The sequence below is a fragment of the Physeter macrocephalus genome, chromosome 5, assembly GCF_002837175.3.
Source record: "Physeter macrocephalus isolate SW-GA chromosome 5, ASM283717v5, whole genome shotgun sequence".
Lineage (NCBI taxonomy): Eukaryota > Metazoa > Chordata > Mammalia > Artiodactyla > Physeteridae > Physeter > Physeter macrocephalus.
Genome location: NC_041218.1, coordinates 18101480 through 18110833, shown reverse-complemented (window position 1 = coordinate 18110833; position 9354 = coordinate 18101480). Strand labels below are relative to the sequence as shown.

General features: G+C 41.7%; 1 protein-coding gene across 10 annotated transcripts in view; it reads right to left on the bottom strand.

Moving 5' to 3' along the window:
* Positions 1 to 6853, bottom strand: part of CNOT4 (CCR4-NOT transcription complex subunit 4) — a 145989-nt gene extending 139136 nt beyond the window's left edge. For 5 of the 10 annotated variants that reach the window (XM_007111879.4, XM_007111877.4, XM_007111880.4 and 2 more), the window contains exon 1: positions 6636 to 6853. The gene's annotated coding sequence lies outside the window, so the exon portion shown is untranslated. Of the gene's footprint in view, positions 1 to 5861; positions 5950 to 6635 lie in introns of all 10 variants that reach the window. The other 5 variants (XM_007111883.4, XM_007111884.4, XM_007111885.4 and 2 more) reach the window with 2 other exon arrangements.
* Positions 6854 to 9354: the final 2501 nt, after the last annotated feature.

Genomic DNA, 9354 nt, shown 5'->3' with positions numbered 1-9354 from the left:
ATAGAACTACCATACGACCCAGCAATCCCACTACTGGGCATATACCCTGAGAAAACCATAATTCAAAAAGAGTCATGTATCAAAATGTTCATTGCAGTTCTATCTACAATAGCCAGGAGATGGAAGCAACCTAAGTGTCCATCGACAGATAAATGGATAAAGAAGATGTGGCACATATATACGATGGAATATTACTCAGCCATAAAAAGAAACGAAATTGAGTTATTTGTAGTGAGGTGGATGGACCTAGAGTCTGTCATACAGAGTGAAGAAAGTCAGAAAGAGAAAAACAAATATCGTATGCTAACATATATATATATGGAATCTAAGAGAGAAAAAAAAAAGGTCATGAAGTATCTAGGGGTAAGACGGGAATAAAGAACACAGACCTACTAGAGAATGGACTTGAGGATATGGGGAGGGGGGAAGGGTAAGCTGGAACAAAGTGAGAGAGTGGCATGGACATATATACACTACCAAACGTAAAATAGATAGCTAGTGGGAAGCAGCCGCGTAGCACAGGGAGATCAGCTAGGTGGTTTGTGACCACCTAGAGGGGTGGGATAGGGAGGGTGGGAGGGAGGGAGACGCAAGAGGGAAGAGATATGGGAACATATGTATATGTATAACTGATTCACTTTGTTATAAAGCAGAAACTAACACACCATTGTAAAGCAATTATACTCCAATAAAGATGTTTTTAAAAAAAGCAATACTGCTTATATTTCAAATTTTCATTCAATTACAGTATTCACAAAAGGGTCCACCCAAACAAAAGCTGAAAATCACGAAACATTGTTTAAAAAAAAAAAAAAAGCAAAATATGAAAGGCAGAAAATAAAAAGAAAAAAAGTTGCTACAATCAATGTTCAATAACCCGAATCAGCCAATGTTATTTCAAGAAATTCACTATCTGAAGACACCAACTGCCCTTAACAGGGATTGAATTAGTAGGTTCTTAAATAATCAGGAAAATTAGCACTTCCTCTTTATTCTGAGAACTGAAAAATATGCTTAAGAAATTTCAGATATTTGGCTTAATGACAACATACAGCTCCACCCCTTTGATATTTCAGTCTATAACTACGCTTCAATATTCAACCATTATTTCCCTACATCATCGTTCACTAATTCATTCCAAAAGCAGTGGTACAAACATCTACTATCTTTAAATGCTGGCATTTTATTCTTCTAATTACACTGCTTCTTTGCCTTGACTTTTTCCCCCCCAAAACTGGTTTTAGGCATATATACAAACCAATCTGATTATTCTGATTTCCCCTTCTCCATATTTTCTCTATATACTCAAGAGGGGAGGTTTTAGATACCATAACTAAATAACATATTTGATTGTGAACAGATATCCGATATATACAAATAGCAAGCTTTATCCCAATAGCAATACATCATCTGCCCATCACCCAATGCAATTAAAGTTTAAAACAGGACAACTCTCTTGTATAAACAGAGTTTAGAAAGAATGAAACCGTCCTCACAAATAAACTCCTTAGGAGAAAAATAAACTCAACTCAAATTGCCTTATACTTGCCCTATCTTTAAAGTTTCATTTTCCTAGCAAGTAAAAGTAATCATCTTCTTTTTAGTAGCATGTAATTTCTCTCTTCTAGTAAAAGAAAAACTGTTACGGGAAAGCTAATCTAAGGGGCCAAAAGTGTGTTGAAATTTTCTCTTCTATAAACTACTTTCTGATTAAAAAATAAAAGAATCATGCTACAAAAAAGAAATGTGGGGCTTCCCTGGTGGCGCAGTGGTTGAGAGTCCGCCTGCCGACACAGGGGACGCAGGTTCGTGCCCCGGTCCGGAAAGATCCCACGTGCCGCGGAGCGGCTGGGCCCGTGGGCCATGGCCGCTGAGCCTGCGCGTCCGGAGCCTGTGCTCCGCAACGGGAGAGGCCACAACAGTGAGAGGCCCGCGTACCGCGAAAAAAAAAAAAAAAAGAAAAGAAAGAAATGTGACAAAACCCATTGGATCAATATTACTACACGTGAAAAAGTTGACATTTACTACACAATCTTTTCTAATAAAGAAGGCCACATAAATATCTGATTAAATACAATTCTGAAACAAGTTTTTTCAGAAAACCACTAAATATAGGATTAACAGTCCCACTATCTTCTTTCATTGCATCACTAAATAAGTGAGTAAATTATGCCATCTTTATAATTTGTGTACTCTCAAGTTTTGAGAAAAAAATATTACTCTCTTTAAAATATCAGTGGTATTGTCACATTTTATATAAGAATGGGCATTTGCAGATTTTTCCTAATATCTCTGAGGTAACACAAAATTTTTTAAATCTCAAAATGTGTTAACAAGTTTTATCCAATACATGCTATTCCAATGGGATGAAAACCATTTACAAGTTCCACTTAGATTAAGAAATCCTTTGAGAAAAGTATGTAGTACATTCTAGTTATACTATTTCTAGAGCACTAAAAATCTCTATAACCTATTTCCCTACTGTTTTTCTTTAGACCTGAGATGAATGCAACATCCTTCACAAAAAGTCAAGACGGTGCTATACTTAATGACAGAAAGCTAACTGAATTTTCAGCAGAGGTTTAAGTTTTCACAAATTAAAACTTTCTATTTCACTTGAATCGTCTATAAAAATAATAACATTGGGCTTCCCTGGTGGCACAGTGGCTAAGAATCTGCCTGCCAATGCAGGGGACAAGGGTTCGAGCCCTGGTCCGGCAAGATCCCATATGCTGGGGAACAACTAAGCCTGTGCACCACAGCTACTGAGCCTGCGCTCTAGAGCCTGCGAGCCGCAACTACTGAAGCCCATGTGCCTGGAGCCCGTGCTTCACGACAAGTGAAGCCACCGCAACAACAGGCCCACGCACCGCAACGAAGAGAAGCCCCCGCTCGCCTCAACTAGAGAAAGCCTGCATGCAGCAACAGAGACCCAATGCGGCCTAAATAAATAAATAAACAAACAAATAAATAACTTTAAAAAATAATAATAATAACATTGAGTTGAAATAGATTCAATCAAGTGCTATCTGCAGGCACCAAAAAGAAAAAGAAACTTTTTTTTTTTTGCGGTACGCGGGCCTCTCACTGTTGTGGCCTCTCCCGCTGCGGAGCACAGGCTCCGGACGCACAGGCTCAGCGGCCATGGCTCACGGGCCCAGCCGCTCCGCGGCATGTGGGATCCTCCCAGACCGGGGCACGAACCTGTGTCCTCTGCATCGGCAGGTGGACTCTCAACCACCGCGCCACCAGGGAGGCCCAAGAAACTTTTTTTTTTAATGAAGAGTGTAGCTTAACCTTAAAGCAGGAGTAGCAAAGGAGAGAAAGGGAAGATTTCTAAAATCATAGTGCTTAAACTGAGAAGATATTTTTTCATTATATTAATACATATAACATCATTTTAAAAATAAAACTCCCCTAATGCAAGGAGTTCATCCTTAAGCAATGTCCTCTTTCTTTTACAAAGTAATAAACTGCAAGTTATCACTAGTGCTCCAATCAGACTGAAGTTGAAGGGCATTACAAAACAATTTTTCTGTATTTTGCCATTTGATTATAACTGCCTCATCCTAATAAAATTAAAGATTTGTCTATGGAACTTTATGAAAACAAATTTCATAACAAGTCAACCTTAAGTAACTCATGTTCAAAAACCCTCCTGTAGAAATGATCTATTCAATTGAAGAATTCAACTACTGAAACTGGCAGAAAGTATTCCAAACTATCCAAAAAAAAGAACCCCACGAAATTATGAAGCTACAATACTCAAAATGTTACATCTAAGTTAAACCACATGGGCTTCCCAGGTGGCGCAGTGGTTAAGAATCCGCCTGCCAATTCAGGGGATAAGGGCTCAAGCCCTGGTCCGGGAAGATCCCACATGCCGCGGAGCAACAAAGCCCGTGCACCGCAACTACTGAGCCTGTGCTCTAGAGCCCGCGAGCCACAACTACTGAAGCCCGTGCGCCTAGACCCCGTGCTCGGCAACAAGAGAAGCCACTGCAATGAGAAGCCCGCCCACCGCAACCAAGAGTAGCCCCCCGCTCAAGGCAACTAGAGAAAGCCCGCGTGCAGCAACGAAGACCCAATGCAGCCAAAAATAAATAAATAAAATAAATAAATTTTTAAAAATAAAAAAAAGTTAAACCATACAAAAATACTTTGAACTCTCAGCTCTCTATTTCCTATCAAAATGTCACAGAACTTTAGATATCTTCAGATGTGTTAAAGATCCCAAAGTGAATTCATTTTGACTTCACAGTGCTGAAACTAAGAATTTGATGATGGCAGGAAAAAAACTATAGAGTGGAGAAAATTACTTGAGAATGTTTTTATTGAAGCAAAATATCTTTACAAAAGATGTATTAAAATCATTTACCCTCTTCTGCCAGACAAACAGTCCTCTCCTAGAACACACTGCTTACAATTCAGCCAAGTATGACTGCCAAGGGTTTTTAAACCCGTGTGTTAGGCTTGTTCAAAGTGGAAAGCTTCTCCACCACTGTATTACAAAGAAAAATGAAATATATTTTTTGCTTAGAGTTGAAGATCAATTGTATTAAATATATTCCTACTGATAAACTAAAAGTAAGTGATACTTTTTTTAAAAAAACCTCAGGTCATAACTTAGGACAAGGGTTGCTATATAAATTGCTTCCAATTCTCAGAAAAGTCGGGATTTATTTAGTTTCCCCAAATTGTGGCTTAAGTGGTTGAAAGGAAAAATGAAGTTTTATAAACGGCTTTCCTAACCTCAGTTTACATTTGATGAAACAGACCATTTATCACAATCAAGTGAATATAATGTCAAATGTAAGATTCCATCAAGTATTACAGATAAAATCTGTAAAAAAATCACAATTATGCAGTAACATCCAAAAGTGATTTAATGGGCAACTATATGTATTTATATTTACACTTGAGGTATTATTACTTTTGCAAATAAGAGGTATATTGCTTCATGAGATTGCTACTATGACTTAATATTTTTACATACATCTTAAGAACACAATGTCTTCTTTATGTTTAAATTTGAGATGTATGTATCTGATCCATGTAATCCTGTTTGTTTTTCTGGTAATTCTTTACTTCACAGTAGTCTGATTATAGCAAAAGCTCCTTCTTCACAAAACAGACATCATAAGCCACCACTGGCTTCTAGTTTTCTGCTTTTTAATGTAAATAATGACACTGAGTGTTACCAAATGCATTTATGTGCACAGCTTTGTCATTTCTTTCCCAGCCCCCTTCTTTTCTATGGAAAAAATGAGATTTAGTTTTGAAAAAAAAATCGATTTTTCTTTTGCTTATAGACCTAATGGTTTTCAAGAGAAGACAATTTATTCAGATACCTACCATTCTAGTTATGTTAAAACAAAGAACTTCCCAAATCCAAAAATATCAAGTCAGTCAGATATTAGCTGGAGAGGAAATTTCCACTCAAACTATAAATAGTCATCAATTAAGCTGAACATCAATAAAACTGAGTCAATAATCAATTCTCAATTTGGAAGGAATCTGTAACCCACATATAACCTGCATATAATCAAAACACCACTATATTTGCTTGTGGAGCTCACAGATGAATTTGGTTGTGTGCCAGATTTATCTTATTTTTAAACGCCCAGGCTAATGTTTGCTGGGATAATCAGAGCCCACATTAAGTATCCTGGGGAGACTCAATTCAGAAGAATGCTTGGTAGCATGGAGAAACCGGTCCAAAATGGAAAAAAGAAAAGAAAAACCACGTCCCAACAGAGCGAATAATCCACAAATAGAACACTGAAAGCAAAACGAAGACGCTCCTCTCCGGAGTAGCCTGAATAAACGAGCTTCACTCAAAATGTTTAACAGTATCCTACCTCACTTCATTCACTTCCCAACTTCCTTGACTTTTCAGGGGCCAACACGGGGCATCCCTTTTTTTCTGGAAGTGTATGCTGAAAGAATCTGTATAGGAAAGAGGGGAGGAACGGACAATCCCCAAGAACGCTGTGAAACAGGTGGGTGAGATCGGGCAGCAGCACAATCTAGATACTTAAGGGGCAGCTTTAAAATGACAGATGTGGGTAAAGGAAAGACTGCAAATCGGAAGAAGCTCTAGGGGAGCAGATAGGCTGGGGACTAATGGCAAGCACCAGGGGGGAGCAAAGGCTAACTCCACAGTGGTAGCAGCGGAGCAAAAAACAAGCAGCAGGACGAGTGGGCAACGAGCAGGGGGATTAATGAGCACCACGGGCACCAGGGAGCCCCTGGGGAAGGACGTCAGAGAGGGGCAAGGGGGCTGGGAAAACAGGGAGTCCTGAGACCTAAGACTCCTGCCCCTACAAAAACGTAGGGGAGAGCACTGAAGACGAGCAGCCGCCTCGGCTGCCCAATTGAAGAGATTTTTGAAGCAGTCGAGGCTCGCCGCCGCGCAGCCTTCTGCCCCGCTCCCTTTTCCCGGCGGTAACTGCTGTGGCGTAGAGGGGAGAGGGAGGAAGAGGAGGAGGAGGAAGACCGAGAAGGAGGCTGAAGATGAGGCGGGGGGTGGGGAGAAAGGGGGGTGCGGCCTGCACAGTCCCAGCGAAGCCTCCGCTCTCTCGTAGCCGGTTAAGCCCCGGGTTTCCCCTAAGCCCAGCCCCGCACAGACTCACCCGCCTGCCTTGCCTCGCTTTTCCCTTATCCGACTCCACGCGTTGTCGCGTCCTCACAAGAGACCACTGAACGAGTGTCGGGGAAAAAACTCTTCAGAAACGGGCCTGATTGCTTCAGCGAGTCCGACCTTTACGGCTGAGAGAGAGTCTCTCAGCTTTCGGTGGGTTCCACAGCCAGACTGGCCACCATCTTACATTAGGGTAAGACTCCTCCGGCCTCCGGTGCGCAGGCGCACGCCGATCCGGCAGGGAGGGGCGGGAGGGGGGCGGGAGGAGCGGCGGGGGGCTGCTCCCGCAGCATCCTGGGAGTTGTAGTCCTCGCAGGGTACCAGCCCAGAGGCAAGCCGGGAGTTGATGTTCTCACTCCGAGGGCAGATGGGATCGCCTACCTCACGTGCCTGTTACACTCTTGCCTTTCTTCGTGTTTTGCTTCCTTCTTGACCCGCGTGTGCTGCTCCGCTGTCATTTGGTCGGCGGCCTTCGTTAGCGGTTCCGTTTCCTCGGTGTTTGCTCAAATATGGGAGACCAAAACTCGGGGCGGGCGTAACCAATTTTGGGGGAACCGAGACCGTTCTCTGCTCTGCCCACCATGGGTATTAAAGAGGGCGGGGTACAGGCATGTTGGAGGTAGGGGGAGCGCGGGATTTGATCTAGAGTGGGAATTGGTTGCTGAATTGGCGTTTGTTTGCGAAAAGTGTTAACTCGTTGCCCCTGTTTGCGCGTTTTGGAGTCACCACCCTTGATCCAGTCCTCACCAAGATATCCTAAATTGTCCTTTACAGAAGTACAAGGGAAGGGAAGACCCACGGGTTTACAAAAATGTGTTTCTAATGATATAAATCTGAGAACAGTATGCGGACTTTGCAAATTGTTAGTTCGATTTCCAGCCTGCACAGCTCTGCGCGCGGAGTTCACAAACCCTTCACACATCAATACATCCCAACGAATATAAGAACGCATTCGCAATTTCTACGAGCGCCGAGGAATCCTCAGTCTCAAAAATCAGTCACTTTACTGGTCCCTCCCACATGCCTCCTAGAATTCTGGTGGAAGTGGCGCTCGACGCAGTCGTTTTTGCTTATTGCGTGTATTCTTCACCCATTCATACAGCAAATACTCGTTGAGCTCCTCCTGTGTGCCTGGCACTGTTCTATACATGGGGAGGAGACGGTGAGCAAAATAGACAAAATTCCCTGTTCCTAGTCTAAGAATTTCTGTGTCTATTCTAGTGTGTGTGTTGGGGTGACAGAAAAGGGAGAGGAGGCAATTTATAAAACATGATTGAAAGGCATAGTATATTGTAACTGATGAAAAATTCTAAACAGAAGGAGAATAGGGGAAGGTTGCAGTATAAAATCTGTGAACCTAATCTCATAGTGAGAAGCTTTCATTTCATTTTTTAACAATACATTAGTTCTTTGTGCTTCAGTTTCTTTACTATCAAGCCTAGAATCAATTATTTGGTGAAAACTTAAAATATGTAATAAACTCGCAATTTACCAAAAATTTGAAATTGTAGAATCATGAGATTATTACCTAACAAGGAAACTTGGGAAATCATTTGGATTCACCACCTTTAGGTAACTATTTAAACATTCAGTATAGGAGACATGTATTATTTTAATGTGTGTTTTTTACATTACCAATTTTACAGTGAAATGTAAACCAAGTAATCCAAAGAACAAAATAAACAGAATCCGTACCATTATTAAAGATAAGAACCACTGCATTAAGACTGGAAAGGATCTTAATCATCATCTCATCCATCATCTTATCCTACACACCTTTTTTTAAGAACAGTATCTTTACAATATCTCTTGTATTAGCCTAAAATGAAATTCATGGATAATTTATGAATTTCATCTACATACATGATCTTGTTTTAAATCAAAATAATGTCCTATATATGATATAAAAGTAATTTATAATACAATGATTTGTATTTCAATATATAAATGCTCAGACGTGACTATTCTAGAAAATATAATCAAATCTTCATTTGCTGGCACTTATAAATCCCCATGAATGTGAAAGCTCCAAATACCAACTGACACAAGTATGGTGATTGACCACCTCTGGGGACAACGCTAATCTGTCCTCAGTGTCCACTGTAGATGCATTCCTAAAACACTCACTGTTAGAGTTCTGTAATAATTTAAAACGGCTTTGTGTTCATATGCAAAATAGGTCAGGTTTTAGGTACTGATCATATATACAGGTTTCTCACCTGCACTGGCGGCATTTAAAAGTCATGAGGGATGGGCTTCCCTGGTGGCGCAGTGGTTAAGAATCTGCCTGCCAATGCTAGGAGACACGGGTTCGAGCCCTGGTCCGGGAAGATCCCACATGCCGCGGAGCAACTAAGTCCGCGAGCCACAACTACTGAGCCCATTTTCCACAACTACTGAAGCCCCCACGCCTAGAGCCCGTGCTCCGCAACAAGAGAAGCCACTCCAATGAGAAGCCCGCACACCGCAACAAAGAGTAGCCCCCACTCACCGCGACTAGAGAAAGCCCGCGCACAGCAATGAAGACCCAACGCAGCCAAAAATAAATTAATTTAATTTAATTTAATTTTTTAAAAAAAGAGCCCTCTTTAAAAGTCATGAGGGGGGCTTCCCCGTTGGCGCAGTGGTTGAGAGTCCGCCGGCCAATGCAGGGGACATGGGTTCGTGCCCCGGTCCGGGAAGATCCCACATGCCGCGGAGCGGCTGGGCCC